Source organism: Toxorhynchites rutilus, chromosome 1 (assembly GCF_029784135.1).
Source record: "Toxorhynchites rutilus septentrionalis strain SRP chromosome 1, ASM2978413v1, whole genome shotgun sequence".
In the NCBI taxonomy this organism is placed as follows: Eukaryota; Metazoa; Arthropoda; class Insecta; order Diptera; family Culicidae; genus Toxorhynchites; species Toxorhynchites rutilus.
The window spans coordinates 55,610,471-55,632,400 of NC_073744.1; the positions used below are offsets into that span (position 1 = coordinate 55,610,471).

The 21,930-nt window shown below is 37.0% G+C and overlaps 1 protein-coding gene across 2 annotated transcripts in view; it reads left to right on the plus strand.

Moving 5' to 3' along the window:
• The window catches only part of LOC129763265 (5-hydroxytryptamine receptor 1A-alpha), a 271,724-nt gene that overhangs the window by 122,323 nt on the left and 127,471 nt on the right, over positions 1-21,930 (plus strand). The window lies entirely within an intron of this gene.

Below are 21,930 nucleotides of genomic sequence, written 5' to 3' on the forward strand. Positions count from 1 at the left end.
AAATATAGACTATTTGTTGAAAAAGGGTCAAAGTTTATTTTTTCTCAATTTTTCACAAAAACTATTACACCTACAAAATTTTAATCAAAGAATACAATGTAGAAAGATGTTCACATTTTCATGAAAAAAATACCAAAATGAAAAAAAAAATACACTGACAAAAAAAATATTTTAAAAATTGAAATTCATTTTTCGCAAAAAAACATATTCTTTTGAATTCTTGAAAAAAATATATGAATCGCCCATAAAATAACCAACTAATCATCCATAAATCTAAGGACCTTTGTTCGAAAGTGGAAATAAGTTCAGATGAAAAAACGCACTGCTCTATCTAATAACTATATAAACTAAGAAGGGTCGCCGAATGTGTTGGTCAGCGCAAAACTCGGGGAAGGAATCGTCAGATTTGAGATGTCTTCATTTTATTGTATTTTCTGTATCATACATGTGTTTCATGTAACGGAGAAACATGTTATTTGTAAGTGATTGAAAAATCTTGTACGAGTATTGCGTCTGAAAATGATTTGATATTATAATGACGAGTTCTCATAGAAGTACTACGAAATTTATAGTAAAAGGATTTCGTGAAGGGTCATTTAGAAGATCAATCAATGAATAGTTCTGCGATTGGTCCCATGGACGTTCGCTTAGTAAGAAAACATGGATGTTTGATGGTATTGATAACAAAAACGATAAAAGGTCCTGGCCGGGTAAGGGAGTAAAAAGTGCCTCCAAACCAAATCACTACCTGTATGGCAAATATTGTAAAGGATATTAAATAAGAAATTTTGGTGGTTTATTTGAACCCCTATGTGGTTTGACGTAGGATCTATAGTGAAAAACGTACTTTTTCGTTTATTTCACGCCATCCTCGATAGATTCGAGACAAAAATTTGAAAAAAATACTGAATGTACATCTTACCACGGTGTATCTAGAAAAATTATCAAAAAAAAAATTCATCAAAAATTTTAGTACTAAAAAAAATATTTAAATTCTGAAATTTTTTTTTTGGGATTTAGAGATTCAGTACTACTCTAATTCATATTTAAATGTGCTCTCTTACGGCTTTTCTAGATTGATAAATATCTTCAAACTGCTTTTTTTAAATGTGTTTGTATATGTCTTTTCTACATGTGGCGTAATTTTTCCTGAGTTTTTAAGAGCATTGTGTGACACAAAAATAATTTTCTTCATCGTCTGCATTATTATTTTTATTTTTTTGTAAACGATTATTGTATTCGTGGTTTTCAATTGAAAGATTAAAATAAAAAAACAAATCGGATTTGTGGTCTCAAAGTTATTTTTTTTTCAAAATTTCGAAATGCCAGAAAATCTATAAAATTTTTTTGTACTGTGTATTATTTTTTTTTATTATTAGATATTTGAAAAAAAAACAGCTTGAAGATATTTATTAATCTAGAAAATCCGTAAGAGCACATTTAAATATGAATTAGAGTAGTACTAAATCTCTAAATCCAAAAAAAAAATTTCAAAATTTAAATATTTTTTTTAGTACTAAAACTTTGATGAAATATTTTTTTGATAATTTTTCTTGATACACCGTGGTACACATTCAGTATTTTTTTCAAATTTTTATCTCGGATCTATTGAGGATGGCGTGAAATAAACGAAAAAATACGTTCTTCACTATAGATCCTACGTCAAACCACATAGGGGTTCAAATAAACCGCCAAAATTTTCTTATTTAATATCCTTTACAATATTTGCCATACAGCTAGTGATTTGGTTTGGGGGCACTTTTTACTCCCTTACCTAACCACTCTTTGGAAATATAAAAAAACATTTTTTGATACCGCGCAACACTGAAAAAAATCTGAAAAAAATCACACATATCTAGAAAAGCCGTAGAAACACATTAAAATATGAATTAGAGTAGTACTGAATCTCTAAATCCCAAAACAAAATTTTTCAAAATTTCAATATTTTTTTAGTACTAAAATTTTTGATGAATTTTTTTTTCATAATTTTTTTTTGATACGTAGTAAGATGCACATTCAGTATTTTTCTCAAATTTTTATCTCGGATCTTTTGAGGATGGCGTGAAATAATGGAGAAAGTACGTTTTTCACTATAGATCCTACGTCAAACCACATAGGGGTTAAAATTAACCGCCAAAATTTCTTATTTAATATCCTTTACAATATTTGCCATACAGCTAGTGATTTGGTTTGGAGGCACTTTTTACTCCCTTACCCGGCCAGGCCCTTTGCCGGGTCAGCTAGTATAAAATAAAATGACGGTAGAGGAAACTGTAAATCATTTATTCCTAAACCACTCAACGTCTGCCCAGAGCATGCTAGAACTAATCCATTCTGAACCTCACATTTGTGGAACGCAGTAACACTTGAGCAATTACAAATGAAATCGACGAATGACGAACTTGAGTATTTTTGATTCGAAGTGAAGTTTTTTATTCCGTTTGGGTTGGAGGAGATATGAGTTTTCCACAGCAATTGGGAATTTTTTGACACAAGTGTACTTTTGAAAAGGGCGTATCGATTTTAGTAAGATAAATCTTTGATACTTTATATCTCAAAAACTATGAGTCGTAACGAAATAGTGTCTTAGGAAGAGTTATAGAGTTATAGTTGATGTTAAAGCATGAAAAAAAAATGAAATTTACACTGAGAATTAAAATTAGTACTCTTTTTTTATTTACAAAAAAAAAACTTTTAATTTGCAACATTTAAAATATTAATTTTTTATTTTTTTAAATTTTTTCATACACAATAGAAGTCATGTTGAGAATTTAAAAAATGAGTCCAAAATGGTGAAACTTTTTTTATAAAACTTTGTGGAACATCGATTTTTTATGAATTTTCGAAACTTCGAATTTTTGTATGTTAACAATCATTTTTAGCCACAAATTTTGATTTAAAATAAATAAACTCTAAATCAATCTCCTTCTGAATGTAGCCATTCTCGGGATATTCGATTTATAATTTTCATAAAAACTTGTCAAAAATAGTTCTACCATCTTGGACTCATTTTTTAAATTTTTTACATGACCTCTATTTTATACAAAAAAAAATTAAAAAAATATTGAATACATATATAAATTTAAAAAAAAAATAAAATTAAAAAATGCAATAAATTAGTTTTTTTTTCAAATATCTCGAGAATGGCTGCACTAGATCTTGGACTCATTTTTGACGTGGAACTACGTCCAACCGGAATATATGGGGGGTAAAATGAAAACCTAGAACATGCAGGAAAAAATTAAATATTTCGAATGCTTATAACTCGAACATTTCTCAATAATTCGGAAAGATATTTGCATCAATTGATAGTAAATATTTCTACGCATCTATCACAATGAATATAATGTTATTTTTCATGAGATGAACAATTCAACAACTGTGAATGAAGCGTTATCTAAACGCCCTACCTGCCATGTTTTGACTTTCATTACAAGACGTGAGACGAGTTGCGGGACGTAACTTTGAGAATTATTTACTTTTTGTTTGGTTGTGTGGTTATGGTTTCAAATCAACTCGCCGAGGAAAATAACTAAAGGTAAAAATAAGCAAATATATATTCGTGAAAAATAGTGCATCCTCTTAATTGCCACGGTATTTACAAAAAAAACACAAAATTCAAGGCTCAAGATTTCCCTTGAATGAAACATCCAACTCAACTAGTTACTTTCCTGTAATATATGGCAAATTAGCAATACAAAAGACAACTAATTTGAAAAGTAAACAGGAACCTGTTGCAATCATTGTCAACCTCTTTTTGCTCTAGCCTTTATGCAAAACCAAATACTTGTTTCCGGATTTTCTGGATCTGGTAATCTACTTCCCGGTATATGCACAGCATTCTCCTCCTCCCTGAGCGAAATCAGTGGAGCCACAATCAGCGTTATTTCTTGTCACCAATGCCGTAAGCTGATAGTACTCTTTTCCCCGCCGATGGTAGCCAAACAGAAGTACATCTTGCTTTGAAAGAAAGGCCTTGATTGCGCGGCTAGAAGCGAAATGATATACTAGAAACATCCTTCTGCACTGTTATGATTCGACCGGTTATTGTAGGTATCTGAAAAAATAGAAGCAATTATGAGAAAGTGTTATAATAGACATCCAGAAAATTATCTAGCTACAGTAAACCGCGAGCAACGTATGTATTTGTCACCAAAAGATACGATTTGTTTTGTGAACAAATTTGTTTTTTCACGATCAATGGCCGAACAGCAATTTTGACATTGCAGTCCACCTATAGTACAACGCCTTGTTCGGTACGACTCATAGGCAGTGTTGCCACACGTACAGATTTTTTTGGAATGGTACAGATTTTTTCGTTATTTTTGGTACAGATCCTGTATGGTACAGAGTACAGATTTTCGTCAAAAAGAACAGATTGGTACAGATTTTTTTCCATTTGTGAAATTTCTTACATTTGAGCAAAGCAACATTAAGGTACATGACGACTTTTACACCGCAGTATCGCTTGGTGTTGCTGATCTTAAAAGCATTTACAATGCAATGATTGATCAGTTTCATACGGACGAAATTACTTACATCGAAATTACAAGGATTTTTTTTATCCCATTTATTTATTTGTTAGGCTCATTAGCATTTAGCTGTAACAGAGCCGGGTTTAATTGTGTACATGTACATATGTTAATGTTTCTATAAATCGTGAATTACACAGTAATTAGTAGTAACCATTTAGGCGTTAAGTTTTCTGTTCCGATACATTATGGTAAATTACACAGTAGTAGCCATTTAGGCGTAAGGGTATTCTTTCTGTTCATCCATTGTTCAGCAGCGACAGTTGATATTGATCATTGTTGGGTTATTTAGTTTACTTTTCCAATTTGACTAACATCAACGTTGTATTAGAAGCGTTTCCAGGATTCTAAAATGAGAATGTACTAAATAAAAAAAAGATAAAATTACTTCGTAAGGAAATCACAATTCCAGAAAACGAGCATTTGCAGGGTTGGTGGACAAACATTGGATGCCTAAAAAGAATTGACGTGACGCTCGTTTTTTCGGCGCTTCGATGCCTTGTTTTTAACATTCTCATTATGCCTCACTCCTCGGCAACTGTTGAGCGATTTTTACGATACGATGAACGCAATTTTCGATCAAAGGATTTAGTCAAACATCGTGGTGGCAGCTCGAAAATTAAAAAAAAAAAGATAGTTGCAATCTAGATTAAATAAAACTATGTATAAGCACCATCGAACACACGAATGACTAACAAATGTAAATATAGTATTTGTTGTAAATAAATGAGTATTTTTGGAAAGCCAATAAATATTTTTTTTTCTCTACAAAGAATATTTTCGATGGTACTGATTTTTGGAAAAAGAGTACAGATGAGTAAGATTGTTGACCCCTCTGGTACAGATTTAAATGGGGCAACACTGCTCATAGGTTTTGAGATAGAAATTATCAAAAATTTCTATTACCAAAAGCGATACGCCCTTTCCGAAAGTTACACTTGAGTCAAAAAAATCTCAATTGCTGTGGAAAACTCATATTTCTTCCCACCCGAAAGGAATACAAACCTTCATTGAAATCTAAAATACATGTTTTTAAAATCTGCATTTTTAGGACGATTTCATTTGGAATTGCTCTCTTGTGAAAAGGCATGGGTTTACGAGTTTGGCATGCAAACCAATCGACAAATGCTCATTATTAGGAACTAAACTCAACATTTAAGGGAATTCGCGTTCGCGTTCGCGTTCGAAGTTTTGCGTTGAGGTAGTAGTAGGTGTAGTACTGCGTCACTAAAATGGCTACAACTCGGTAAATACTGAGAATCTTGAAAAAGAGAACATATCCTTTAATGTCTAAATTTCAGAAATATGACAAACAAATAACAAACGAAAATATACTTGAGGAATCTTCCTGACGAGCCGTCCTCTGAAAATCAACATCCTCTGTATCCTCGATTTGATTATTGCACCCTAGCGGTAAAATTGTGAATTAAACTATTGTCATACCAATATTATCAGATATCATAGGATCAACAATTGCAATCAAATATTTGTTAATGATTTTACCATTGTAATTTATGGAAATAACTACGAAACTTTTATAAACTCACATTTAAAACCATCACCACTTTCACTACGGTGAACCAAACCAAACCATTGTCTCCCCATGATGGCCATGAATCCTAAGAACTACTTTGCTGAAGACACCATGCTTCTAGAAAGCATCTCATAGAAGCTATTAACGCGCGTGAGGTAGTGTATACACACTGCGTATTTGAAAAAGAAATGCCACCAAAGAATCAATTTTCTCCAAACAATTACCGGAACATGGTGGGGCGCCCATCCAGGAGACCTCATTCAGTTGTACAAAACAACGATATTATCAGTGTTAGAATATGGCAGTTTTTGCTTCCGATCAGCTGCCAGGATTCATATTCTCAAGCTGGAGACACAATATCGTTGCTTGCGTATAGCCATGGGGTGTTTGCATTCGACACATACGATGAGTCTCGAAGTCTTGGCAGGAGTACCCCGCTTACTCTTCGGTTCACAGAATTATCCTACAGACTTCTCATCCGTTGCAAGATCATGAATCCATTGGTGATTGATAACTTCGAAAATCTACTCCAACTGACTCCTCAGTCAAGTTTTATGTCCTTATACCATGAGTACCTTACCCATAAAGTGCACCTTTCACCGGGTATCTCCAACCAAGTTTGCTTCCCATACTTTTGCAATTCCTCTGTCAATTTTGATTTGTTCATGCGACAAAAGGTCCATGGAATCCCAGATCATCTACGCTCCGATTATATTCCGCCGATATTTTCGGCAGAATATGGGAAAGTTAGATCTGATAGAATGTTCTTTACTGACAGTTCATACATAAACGGGTCCACTGGCTTCGGCATCTTCAATGAAAATTCCAGTGCCTCTTTCAAACTCAAAGATCCTTGTCGCTGAAATGGGTGCGATATACTATGCTCTAGGGATCATTGAAACACTGCCCATCGACCATTATTTTATTTTTTCAGACAGTCTCAGCTCAATAGAGTCAATCCGCTCAATGAAAGTTGATAAATGCTCATCTTATTTCCTAACAAGAATAAGACTATTGACTATTGACTATTGACTATCTATTGAGTGTTTTGGTCGAAAAATTATTCAAGATTACCTTAGCATCGGTTCCTTCTCATTGCTCGATTCCGGGGAATGAGAAAGCGGACTCGCTAGCTAAAGTGGACGCTTCAGAAGGCACACTTTTTGAAAGGCATATTGCTTATAACGAATTTTTTCACATTCCTCGTCAGGACACACTCGTTAGTTGGCAGCGCATGTGGAGTGAAGATGAGTTCGGTCGTTGGTTACACACGATTATCCCTAAGGTCTCGACGAGTGCATGGTTCAAGGGATTGAATGTAGGTCGTGATTTCATTCGTGTGATATCTCGGCCAATCACTACAACCTAAACGCGCATCTCTATCGCATTGGGCTCGCAGCAAACAATCTTTGTGATTGTGGCGATGGCTACCACGACATCGAGCATGTTGTCTGGTCGTGTATCCGGTTCCATGCTGCTCGCTCTCAGCTCTCTAGAGCACTGAGAGCACAAGGCAGACAATCGGATATCCCCGTCCGGGATATCTTAGGTAGCCGGGATCCTGATCTTCTGCTTTATCTATACCTGTTCCTCAGAAACGCCGATGTCAACGATTAATGATGTTTCCTTCGTTGTGTCCCTGTTTCATATCCCTCCTATCCGATCTATAAACTTTTACTTAGTCGCGGCAATACATACACACACTCTTTACAGATACACGGGCCGAAGGTTGTGCAGTCCACTGATCATTCAACAAGAGCCAAAGGTTGTACCGCTCATGACAACTCTACACGAGCTGATGTTTGCGCCGGCTAGTGACCATTCTATCCTGGATTCCTCGAGTCGAGAAAGACGCACCACGCTAAAGGGTGTGTCACATCAAATTGCATCACGGAAAAAACGCTGTAGAAATTTAATTGTTAGGAATTATATCTTCAGCTTTCGCTTATAATCAGATAAGAGTGTATAGATCACGTTGGCCATGCTTCACTGTCAATTTTTCGTAAATTTGGAAAAATGTCGTCGAACGAAAAAGAGCGTCGTCAATTAATCCTGTACACTCATTTCGAGAATCCGGAGTTGTCACATCGGGACATCGGTAAGATGCTGGGAATCGTCCAATCCACGGTCAGCAGAGTACTAAAACGATACCTCGAGAACCTATCCATCGACCGGAAGGTGAAGAACGGCAAAAATGGATGCTCCGTCAGTGAAAAAGATCACAAGCGCGTAGTTAAGCAGTTTAGACGTGATCCGAGAAGTTCGGTCCGGGATGTCGCCAATAAGCTGAATTTGTCAAGTTCATTCGTCCAGCGGACCAAGTAGCGGGAGGGCCTGCGTACATACAAGGTTCAGAAGGCTCCTAACCGCGACGAAAGGCAAAACATGGTGGGGAAGACGCGAGCCCGGAAGCTGTACACCGAAATGCTTACGAAGCCGCATTGCCTGGTAATGGACGACGAAACCTACGTCAAAGCGGACTTTCGTCAGCTGCCGGGCCTGTTGTTCTTCTCCGCAGAGGACAAATTCAGCGTTCCGGAGGAGATTCGCAAGCAGAAACTATCCAAGTTTGCCAAAAAGTACATGGTGTGGCAAGCGATCTGCTCTTGCGGAAAGCGGAGCGCCCCCTTCGTGATGACCGGCACGGTAAACGGGCATGTTTACCTTAAGGAGTGCCTACAGAAGCGCTTACTACCACTATTGAAGCAGCACGAGGGCCCGACCATCTTCTGGCTGGATCTCGCTTCGTGCCACTATACAAAGGACGTGTTGGAGTGGTACGAAGCCAACGGGGTCACCTTCGTGCCAAAGGAAATGGACTCGCCCAACGCGCCGGAGCTTCGTCCAATAGAGAAATATTGGGCGATTATGATGCAGGCCCTCCGGAAGAACCCAAAAGTTGTCAAATCGGAGGCGGACTTCAAGAGAAAATGCATTTCTGTTCAAAAAAAACTACAACCTGACGTTGTACAGAACCTTATGGACGGGGTAAAGAGGAAGGTACGGGCTTGGGCTCGAAGTATGAATAAAAAGAAAATGCCAAAAGTTGTTTAATAGTTTTTATTTTACTGTCTAAAATTTTCAAAAGGATCGGTCTACTGGGCGAATTTCTACAGCGTTTTTTCCGTGATGCAATTTGATGTGACACACCCTTTAGATATGGGGTACAGACTAGGGGGGCGTTGCTGATTAATGGTCAGCTGCATCCCAATAGGAAGTATCCCGTGTCGTGCACACGTACAGAGCATTGAAGACAGCAACATCACAATTACGAAAACACTTGTAATACTAACCTCGAGCCAACCGCGAGTAATCGGTTACATATTACTAACATAGTTATAAGGCAAACATTGTCGAAATATTGAACTCCCGGCCCCGTCAGGTTGACGCCATATGAGCCTTAATAAAAATATATATTTTGGATAAAAAAAATACACGATTAACATTCGGGTATGTTACAGCCAAATGCTAATTAGCCTGAAATAAGCAAATGGAATAAAAAACAAATGCCTTTTCTTTTATCGTATTGCAAATCAAGAGAAATTCAAAGGTTCGAACAATTTAACGAAATTAAACCGACAAAAGTACGACCTCTTTTTTCCGAAGTCGAAATCAATCTCAAAAGTTTATCGGATAATTTTGCGAGTGTTCGTTCAATTCGGCCTCAATAATGATCCATCTTAGCAGGGAGGTGAAAAATTGCAATAAATCGGCTATTTGTTAGCATTTGTTTCCAGCAACGATTCAGACAAACCAGAGAACGGGTAACTTTCCAGCCAGCTCGGGCAAATTTCATATCTCGTCAGAAATAATCACCCCATAAGATCCGGATGCGGCAAACTATTTCCGCTAACGTGTTCGATGGGTTTTGTTCTCGCGGTAACAGATTGTCCCGATTGGTTAGTTTCGCTCGGGAAACTTATTTTGGAAAATGATTTTCAGCTCCCTCGTGCGAACTTGTTTCGGTGTTGGTTAGGTGAAAGGATGCTAGAGATCTAGTCAAAGCAGCAAAAAAAAAAGTTTGCTCGAGCGAATGCATTGTAAATCGATCCGCAAAATGTTTGAAGCTTGTCACGCACCGGGGAAGAGGCACATCTGTTTGATTCATTAGAGCGAATGAATTTTGGATTCCTGTTATGAAGAGAAATGTAATAAAAACGTATGAAAGTATCCTACTTCGGTAAAATGTTTTAATTATGTGATTAAAAATTTGAGTTTCATCAGCTGTCAACTCTTTAAAACGGATGTGTGAAAATTTTGCGCACAGGAGAAAATTCTCTAAAATTACGACCATAAAATTACTCAGAGGAAGCCTACTGGGGTCGATGAGACTGCTCGTAATGAATAATGGAAAGATAACAGAGCTGTCAGATGGGGAACGATGAAAATATTTATAATGGAAGCTCGCGCTAAGAAAACAATGACAAGTATCTTTGTATGCCATAATATCGCGCTTTAATACACTTACCAAATCAGTAGAGTCCTTACCTTTCTGATAGATCTAATTTTTTGATCATTTGAAAATGCAGGTTCATTCTTCCAATTACTTCCTTCGCGCATATCTTCTAAATATTTCGAGTATTCGATTTTTGATATGAAGTTTTTCAGAAATTTCTAGCTTAAATGGATGGCTTTAGAATACATCAACTAAATCAACGCTCTGTTACTCTGTTACTCTGTTTGTATAGAAAACCACAAATTAACTTTTACAAATTATATAATTACTCAGTCAAATTATTTAGTAATCCGTTGTTGTTCAAGGCTTCAACAATTCGGAATGCATTCAAATCTAAAAGATTTTGTTGCTTTACGGATACGCTTTTTCCTTGGCCTCATGAATTGTGTGATGAGAAGGAAAGACATCATCATGATGATTTTTAGCAATCGATGCTTAGTCAACATATACTTCAATCAGTTATTCTTTCTTCGCAGCCCTGGTGAGATTCACTTTCTCCCGAAGGAGCTCAAAAAGTGGCCTCCTAGTAACCGAAAATAGCTTCATATAAACAAACAATAACATCAATCTTCACTAGGTATTCCTTTTCCATACGTTTTCATCGATCATAATTACCTGCTTTGGTCACAAAATAAATGCAGAATAACGTAATAACGAAAAAATCTGTACCATTTTAGATAAATTTGTACGTGTAGCAACACTGGTCATAACCAGTCGTCCGAAAAACACTTACACATGTCCACGCGATGTGAAAATTACATGTTCTTGTTTGAATTCGAACATGATTTTCGCTAGTGTTGAATGTCTATCCCAAACACGAACAATGATACACAAACATAAACATTTGAAAACAAACACGATGTTTATAATTCAAGAACATCATGTACAAACATATCACCCGATGTCGCAGTATTCATTGCTTTCGTTTCGTTTCTTTTCATACACGGAAAGAAATTATTCATCCCAAAACATTTCTTCGTAGAATACTTTTTTACAGAAACGAACTTGAAATTTAGTGCGCATTTCAAAAATTGCACGAACTAAGAGGCTATGAGTTCATGCACCAAAATATATATTTTTATTAAGGCTCAAATGGCGTCAGCCTAACGGGGCCGGGAGTTCAATATTTTGACAATGTTTGCTTACAACTATGTTAGTAATATGTAACCGATTACTCGCGGTTGACTCGAGGTTAGTATTACAAGTGTTCTCATAATTGGGATATTGCAGTCTTCAGTGATCTATACGTGTGCCCGACATGGGATACTTCCTATTGGGATGCAGCTGACCGTTAATCAGCAACGACCCCCTAGTCTGCACCCCGTATCTAGCGTGGTGCGTCTTTTTCGACTCGAGGAATCCAGGATAGAATGATCACTAGCCGGCGCACTCATCTGCTCGTGTAGAGTTGTCATGAGCGGTACAACCTTTGGCTCTTGTTGAATCATCAGTGGACTGCACAACCTTCGGTCCGTGTATCTGTAAAGAGCGTGTGTATGTATTGCCGCGACTAACTAAAAGTTTATAGATCGTTCATGCACATTTTGCAAGTCTGATTAAATAATCATTGGTTTCGTTCAAAGAAAACACTCTCTGAATAGAAAGAAGCTTTCTATTTTTTTGCGTGCATGTTGGCAATTAAAGTCTGGGGAGCCGACTGCATAGCGGGCGACGTCGTACAAATGCTGACCAAAAAAATAAATACCCAAAAATTAGTTTTAGATGCAACCTTCAGCGGCACACAGCAGAACCAGCAGAGAAATTTCAGCGGCTAAAACACACCATTAATTTCTCGATGTTATCACAAACTGAATGAAGGAGAAAACTAAAAGCTACACTTGCACTGCACTACATATGCTATGTGTGCATGCGATTGCATCATCTTTTCTTCTCTTCTCCGCTCGTTTTATAGCTCGGGTCGCGATCGTCGCGAACAAACAGTATTGGCCATTTGTATTCAAAGATCCAGTCAAAATTGTTGCTCCCGTGGTCGAGTGGTTAGCGTCACGCCTAACATGTCACTGCTGAATAATTCAATTTTAGTACTTGTTCAAATAGCTAATAATAGCGAATGTTTCACGAATTCAATATATAAATTGATGCGTGCACTAAATAATGATATCAAATGTGAAAAACTCTCAAATCAATCGATGTTCATTTTGTTCAGAACAGAAAAAGAGGTTTATTTTATTTGCCCAATATTTTAGACGAAGCATCCATTGTCATGAAAGGAAAGCATTTTTTCCATGTCAACATACCAACACACCACGCGTTGAGTGATGGTGGTGTGGTGTCCGATTCGCTTCTTCTACTCTACGCACTGCCGGTGCTTGAGGTGAAAATGCAAGAGAAACTGTACATCATGTGAAACATTGGGATTAAACATCGTATGTCCAAACATACCACGAATACAAACATGTCACATTTTCTAACATAGGTACGAAAAAATCATGTTTGTACTCAAACGCAAAACTGTGAACAGCAGCGTGGACATGTTTATTCCGAACGCAGTGTTTCTTGTGAAACATGGAAGACTGCTCATAATATTTCAGCACGACGTTCACGATGGTCTAGTTTGGCATTCCACAAATAATTATGTGGCGCACAATCTTAACGCGTCCTTCGCCATAACGTTAGTTCAACGCATTGATGCAATGTCAAAGGCACCAATGGAGCCCTTGTGACGACGGAAGTGATGTTAACTGCTTGGAGTAATGAGAAAGACAGAATATTTGCTTCAGCAGAGGTTCAATACTCATACCCTAGCGCAAGTATTTCCCATTCCCATACACCAAGCTGTATGTGTATCGCACTTTATGAAGCACGCACGTACGCACACAAATATCTATAGGGGAACTGGGGGGAATGTGGTCACTCTAAAGAACTCCCGTTCTTCGAAGAATATTGTAGCTCAACTTATTGTAGTTCAAGATAGTGAGTGGTTTTTATTATGAAAATTGAAAATAGTACACTTTTCATTTTTAGAAATGAGGTTGAAAAATCGAACATTTTTTTAGTGAGGAGGTAAAGTGGTCACCTGTGGGGTCACATATAACGCTAGAAGAGATAGATTTATGCGTGTTTTCTTGGCCAAAATTGTTTAAATCATCATTGAAATAGTAGGTACATATGTGAAATGAGCTAGGCCTATTCACCTAGAATTGTAATTGAACTTTTCTCATACGTACAAAATCGTAATAGGAAATACATAACGTTTTTCAAAATGAGGCTTGGTTTTGGTTGGGTTGGCATATTTTTCCTGGGTCAAAACCACAAAAGGGACCTCTTTAGGAGTAGAAGGTGGTAAGGTATATCAGCTTTTGAAAACAGAACATTGCCGATAGTTATCCTCCACTGACCACTTTACCCCCCAAACAACAAAATGCGAAATATGCGAAATAATCACTGAAATTGAACAAAATATCTGTTCACCTCCCCTAGAATATGTGAACAGTCGTCCAAACTGTTGAATTGTCGCAAATATAAGGTCAAATAACTAAATTTCACTAGAAATTGATGGACAGTGAAGCAACATCGACATCATTAAATTCACTATTTCTAAATTCAATACAAATCTAACGCTATTTATTTTTACTGGCAACACTGACAAAATCAACTCTGTTTACAAAATTTATCGGAATCAGCCAATGAGCGACTGACAGAAATTTGGTCCGTAAAAGACACCCTACTGTTTGATCTCATCTTAGGCTTGTAGCAACTAAATATACACACAATTATCTCCGTTTTGTGCTCTTCTCAAAAGAAGCCCTTTCTGTTAATATTGTTGGTCTAGATTAGCTTAGATATCATCCTTGGTGGAAAGAGTTTAACTATCGTCATACGATACCAAATCACACACAAAATTCCAGAACAATTATTTTCTTGGTTAGCCGGTGATAGCCTAGCTTACTGATTCCCCACACAATTGTGTAGTTCACAACCTTAATGCAATGGCGTTTAGTGATCCCCGATAATCGTTCGATTAATCGATTAATCGAATACTTCCTACAGAAATCGATTATTAATCGAACGAATACTGCGCAACCAATAATCGAAGCGAACGAATAATTTACGTCGATTAATCGATCCAGTTTTATCGTGAAAATCAATCATTATCTTTGACGCTCCCCTAAACTCGTTAACGAAGTTCACTTCACGTTGACTGTATTGAGATGATAAGGGGCTATCCACATACCATGTGGACAACTTTAGTGGGGGTAGGGGGTAAGAAAATGTCCACGCTTGTCCACGGAGAGGGAGAGGGGGTATACACTGAGTCCACGTGGACAGGAAGATTATTTTGTTTAAATACAATCATCTATGCATTCAAAATTAAATTAAACAATACATGTTCAAGAATTTCAAAACTCTCCATATTTATCAAGAAATGGATTTTTTGTAACCAAGAAACCTTAAGAAGTAAGGAAGAACTTTAAAATGTGTCTTTTATGTGTTTTTATTAATTTTCCAAAAATTTATGATAAACTGAATCGTTTTTATAAACCAAATTGAAGCTCTCGCACCACTCTACAATTCCTTGATGCCACACTGTTTCCTTCTTGTTATCTTCCCCTAATTTAAATGTTTCGCAACAAAATTTTATGCAAAATTTCCTCAAATGGAAGCAATTGAATCGTGCTGAGCAGCTTTTTGAATTAAAATCAGTTTAAGTTAGAGGCGAATGAACTGCAAAGTTTAAAGCCTCTTAAAAACAAAGAAAGAAGAAGAAATCAGTTTAAGGCAAAAAAAGGATGTTCAATAATTCTTTCGTAGTTAGGATTTGACCATAAGCGTGAAAGATTTGTATCATCAAACATGACCCTCTATCATCTGAAATATTTCGGATCGACTACCTAACAACCTGTATATGATAATATTTTATTCAACTTATGAGAAAGTTTCTTTAAACTTTAATAGAAAGTTACTTGATCTCTCAAAAATTTCAATCGGGCAGAGCTGTATTTTTTTTTTTTTGAAAAATTGAGCAAATTGAAAATAATGGGTGGGGAGGGGCAGTGGCCGATTAATTTGGCGTTGAATTACTCTCTAGTAAACTGTTGGAATGTCATAGGTGATGTTTTGATAAGGATTTAAGCGGAAGAAAATCAAAACAACATAAATAGGAGAAACTAAAGAGCAATACAAATAATTTTTCGGGTAAGATTAGCAAAAAATCAATGAGTACGATATTCCTAAACTAGAAATTTGTAGCTTGAAAATGCTCTATTTTTTATTTTCATGTTATCAATTTTATCGAAGCTATCAGTACATGCTTCCTACTTCATTTTTTCTTTTCCTGAAATTCTTTTTAATTGATAAATGCATATACAATGTTCTGTTCGTTTTGGTGCGCTTCAAAAACTCGAAAAATTCGGCATCGATGAAGCTCATATACAATATACAATCCACTTCAAGAATTGTTGTTGCTGCTGTCAATACCTCAGGAAGATTTAAGATTTCCAGATAGAAGAAACACACTGAAACGAAGCTGTGAACGTAAATTAATTTTCTAATATTGTATATGTATCTTTGGAATTATGTGTTTTATATTCGGATGCGAATTGTTCAACTGTATATTACGCGTTTCCGTGTTGGAAAACCAGATAGTCCTTATATCTTCGCAGATAATAGAAAAACAAAGTATTACAAGTGTTTCAAAATTAAACTCATATGAAACATATGTTTTGTTTTGCTAATCATTTCTCTGCAATAAAGCCTCAATGTGCCACAGCAAAGTGTGGTATGGTACAGCTAGTAAAATTTGAAACAAAATAAACTTAAAATTTAATTTATGCGCAATTCAGTTAATTCCTCAATTATTCAAATAAAAATAGGAAAAATGTCCACGTGGACAAGAGGGGGAGGGGTACGAAAATGTCCACGCTTGCCCACGGAGGGGGAGGGGGAAGTCCAAAATCGTGCTTTTTCTGTCCACGTGGTATGTGGACAGCCCCTTAATTGATTTTCAGGCGGAATGAACACTTTTATGATTCCAGATGGCTTTCTAGCAAATGAGAAATATTAGTCTAACTAATAATTTCTCTAAGTGTGACGATTAATCGATTAATTGAATATTAATCGTATTAATCGTAGCGAATAACAAACTGCTGAAAATTATCGGATTGGTTGATGAACGATTAATTTCAAAAATCGGGGATCACTAATGGTCAGTTCGATGTAATGATTGCAACACCAGATACATCAGCGAGCGAGAAATTTGGTCGCGTCCCGAGCTCAATCCGAAACGAACGGGTTACGTCCAGTGCGTGTTTCATCGAAAAAAACATGCTTATATTTATGTAAAGTAATTCACGATAATATTACAAACAGTAGCGGTGTTCTGGGATCGATACCAGGTGTCTTGACCAGATTCCAGACCAGAAAAATTGCATTGAGACCATTTCGAATTCTGCATGGATCTTTTCACTGTTGTCGATCGTCGTGAAAATTTGTATGTAGGGGTCTTTGCGGCCGGGGAAGGTTCTTATGATAGTTTGAGACCCTTCCTCCTTCTCTAAGGGGGGCTGCCATACAAATGAAACACAAATTTCTGCATAACTCGAAAACTAATCAAGCAAATGGGACCAAATTTAGCATGTGAGGGTTTTAGGAGGCATGAAACGTTTCTATAGTGAATAGATACTCTTCCCCCTCTCTAATGGGTGGCTGCGATACAAATGATGCAAAAAATTATGCATAACTCAAGAACTAATTAAACAAATGAAATCAAATTTGGCATATGGAGGTTTTAGGGGGCGATAAATGTATCTGTGATGGTTTGGCATTCCTCCCCCTCTCTAAAGAGGGTGGGGGTGATGGTGCTGAATAACTCCAGAACTAATCAAGCAAATGGAATCAAACTTGGCATATAGAGGTTGTAGGGATCGATTAACTTTTTTGTGTGGTCGACACTCCTTTCCCATTTCCAATTAGGCGATTTTTTTTCACGCACGCATCAGTCGCGTAAAAAAGAATTCAGTGTATAATTAATAATCACAAGCAAAATTCAAGTTGTCCAAAAGAGTGGCTAATTAGCTTTAATTTGTTTGTTGTTTAAAATGTTGATCATCTGAATCGGTCCTGTACTTCAAAAGTTATGAATTTCCGAAAAAAAATAATTTTTGGAAAAGAAGGTTGTTTTAAAGGTTGATTTTTCGGACCACCCTCAAATGGAAATGGGCTGCCTAATGGAAGATCAAAAAAAATACGAGTCCAATATATTGCGATAAGGAACATAACTACCGTTCTGTATCATATTTCGGACAGCATCATATTTCGGACACTTTGATCTAATATCTTCAAATGCTTAATGCACTGATGATATAACTTATCTAAATAATATCACAATTGCTTCTTCAGAGTAATCTCTTGGTTTCACTATCATTTCATATGAAAACTACATTTGGATTATAACATAATCGGCAAAAACTAGACAACACTACTCATTATCGTTTGTATTTGAGGTTTGCTTAGCGTGAGCACGTAGAATTTACCCGTTCATCAATATTTAAATTCCTGCCGTTTTTCATCAGTTCTCATCATCGTTATCAGGTTACTGTGATTGCTTGGTAAGTGTTTCGCAGTTGATTATAAAATATAATCAAGTGTAATGGAATTTTCGTCCAAAAAATTACAGAATAAAGTGTCCGAAATTTGAATTCAATCTGTCTGAAATTTGATTTAGTGTCCGAAGTTTGATTCTTATTCGCTTCATTTGAAAAGCATTTTATTCGATGATTTTTTTATGTTTTCAAATAAATAGGTACCAAAGTAGAAAGCTTAAAAGCATATTGAACTAACTTATTGAAAATATCAACCAAATAATAACTGTGCATAAAGCTAAGATCTGTTTTCTGCATCATATGCCTTAGGCGTCCGAAATATGATTCAGAACGGTACCTCTTTTCACGAAAATCTGAGAACCTCTCTATCGGTTTGACATGGAATGGCTGATCTGACAATCCATTTTCGCTCCACAATGGCACGAAACGAATACCGTCAATGCGAGAGTAACTGTTCTCCTTCTCCCTTCAAAGTACAAAATGATATGATTAGTTTATGAAGCGAGTGAAACAACATACACTGAAGACACAAAAAAAATTGCTAGGGGTTGTATCTAGGACACGACCGCATTTTCGACCTAGGACCACGGAATTCTATTGTTCAATCCGCTTGTTTTTCGCTTTGGATATTATTTCAGAATGCATCGAAATTTTTTACTTTTTTAGTTATTCAGCTTTTTTTTACTACTTCAGTAGTAAACATTTTCATGTGAAATTTTAACAATGAAGAGAATCGTCGAAAGGTATCAACGCTTTTCGGTTATTTGGTTCCGTCCTCACTTTACGATTGAACTTCGCTGCCAACTCGCACCAGACTTTCTCCTTCCCACTCAGATACTCTATTCCACACTCATCCACCCCTTGTCTTTCCCGACATGGAAAGAATCCATGCTCGCTCGATGCTCGCCAGCAACGATGTTTCTCCGATGACCACCCAAGGCGTCGTGCACAAATTACGTAACGCGAGCAGGAGGAGAGAGGGGGGTCGAGGTTGCGTTACTTACTGTGTATGAGAGATAGGAAATTGCGTTACGAATGGAGGGGGGTGGAGGGAGAGGTTGTACAAAATCCGGATTTTCAGCGTAACGTAATTTGTGCACGACACCAAACAAGAAGTGATGTGGGTTCGAATAGTGGATGGCTTATTTACACCAAATAAGTTAAAAACGGGTGTGGTGAGCACATAAATCGGCAGAATAAATGTATGAGAAAATGGGAATGCTTCCAGTTTTATTAATTTAAACCGTTTAGGAATTAGGGAATTTCCAATTCGATTGGTATGAAAATCATCAGAATCCGTTCACTGTGAAAATAGTTATTAACACAGTTATTTGGCACCTTTCCTGAAAGACGTAGTTCTATGTCAAAAGTATTGATTGTTCAAATTTCGTACATTGTGCCTACGGATCAAAGAATAGCCTTTTACCATTCTCCATTTTCTTTCTCGAGTAAACTCAATAAAGTAAAACCCGGAACGAATCACAAGTGTACCAGATGTGGATTCTCTTCTGTTCTGAAATGCAATTTTCCTGTTTCTTAAAGAAATCCTTTCTACGGTAACTGTGTCGTACGTAAAATGCGACCTGGCACACGGGAATAAATCGTCCGACAGCAACCCTTTTGCACCTCCCCCGGATGATTTATACTGTCGTTAGTGCATTTTATGTTGGGCGTAAAGAAATACTTCCACCGAAATGAAGAAAGTTCTCGTGTATGCAGTCAATCTGGCTCGAATGTTGATTACTTCGACAGCTTGCGGACGATTTCGGCTATTAACGGGCAGCTGATTTCATCCAGACCGGAGGATTATCGTGCCGAAAGGTACTTTTCGCTCGATGAAATGCTGTTGTGAATGCTCACTACCAGCATCATAAATTCCATCAGTTCCATCAGAAAATAATCGGTAACATATGTGGTCCAATCCGGATGGGTAGCTTCGTGATATGAATGACCGATGCGTCAAGCTAGAGGATAATAGATAGATCAAATTCATACTTACCTTTGCCCTCGCCCCAGCAGCCATCACGGCATCGGTCCCAACGGTCTCATTCGGTTTGCTTTGTTGAAATGATTCCCGGAAAGTATGGAACCCCAGGGCGAGCCAAGCATTCGTTGTCATTCGGATTGGATGTCCTCCGCATGAAAGAATCAGTTTCTACCCGACGGTGATGGTTCGCTAGTACGTTTGGTTGGAACGTAACTGTCATAAAATAAATTTCGAGGCGATGGAACCACTCGCAGGGTAACGTAGCAGACGACGATTTCATAGTTTCGATACGGGCTTCAACTTTATCCAATCCTACGCTAACGATAATACGCTGTTGGTTATCCGAGAATTATCGTACGTATCGTTTAGTCAATTTCATTGACACCGGCACATGAGATTTGCGAGGAAGCATCATCTCGTTCCATTTGGGTTATTGAGCCATGGACGAGGCTATGGCCTTGGAACATGTCTCTAGTGGGTTGAGCAATTTTACAGAAATACGCAGAGCATGCCGCTCTGCCACCGCCGACGGTCTCTGATGATGTGGAATTTGCATAATCCACAGATTGTCCTTCCATATTGGGACTTGGAAACGTTTGCGCAAACATCGCTATGTTGACTTAGACATTTGATCCGTCCAGAACAGTTAATGGTATCCTTGCTATTGATTTCTATTTTCCCGGGAACAGGCTTTCATGAAATTGTATTTATGACGCTGACCCGAAGCCCAACAATCCATAGTCCACAAAAACAAAGACGGTAGAGGCTCGAGGTCGGGCATAAATACGCAACATGATTTCCGGGTCATTTGCACCGGAAATAGGACAACATTTTCATTTGGCGAAATGTATAGTGGAATACGAGTAAATAACTAAATCCGTGTAGCAAAAAATTCGAAAGATGCAAAAAAAAACAAACCAATTTCGTTGACATCGAAAATTATGCATTTTCGCTTTACCACGTGACAATCGATTCCACTGTGTATTTGAAGACGCAAAAAACGATGCTAAGAGGGAGATAACATAGCCACAAAGCTGTTTTTGTTGTCGTAATGAAACCTAATCCCGTTTCCAGTTGGCAGAAATAAGGGAAATCAGAAACAGTATTTTCGGAATATATTTACTCCTCTATCAAGCTATTATGGTCAAGAAAAATGACATGATTTCGTCTGACGGAATTCAGATATTTATGCTTAGCTCTTTCTGGTATTGTGCTCGCAAGGGCAAAACAATCTTCTATTTTTAGCTGGTACAAGACCATCAAAAAACGTCTATTGAAGAGGTCATTGACGAATTTCATGCCAACTCGACTGGCCGTTGCATGGTGCAGTTATCAGTTATCAGTGAATCGATGTTAGTGTAAACATATGGGTCTTCTAAGTAACTTTGTATACTTGAAATGCCCATGAAAGTATAAGACTACTTTTTGGAAAGGGGCGAAAAAAAATTCTTGATTTTTTACAAAAATGTCCTACACGAAAATTACAATAGATACAAAATATTGGTCAAAGGATAAAATGTAGGAAATTATTTAAATTTTCATAACAAACTTGCTGACCCGGCAAACGTTGTTCAGCCATATATATTTTTTTCCCAAAAACGTTTATTAATCAGACTCAATTACTTATGATCTAACTTTACAGAGTCAAATTTCTCCTAAAAATATAACTTATTTACTATATACTTAAGACTAACAATTTAATAATAACTAAATCTAACACTAACTAATCTAACTAAAATTGGACAGGATTAAGATTTAGGATTAGGATGGAGCGAGTGGGGTAGTTTGTTTTGATAAGAAGGGAAGGAATCAAACTGAGATATAATTTCTTTTGAGAAATTGGTAAAGAGGAAGCATAA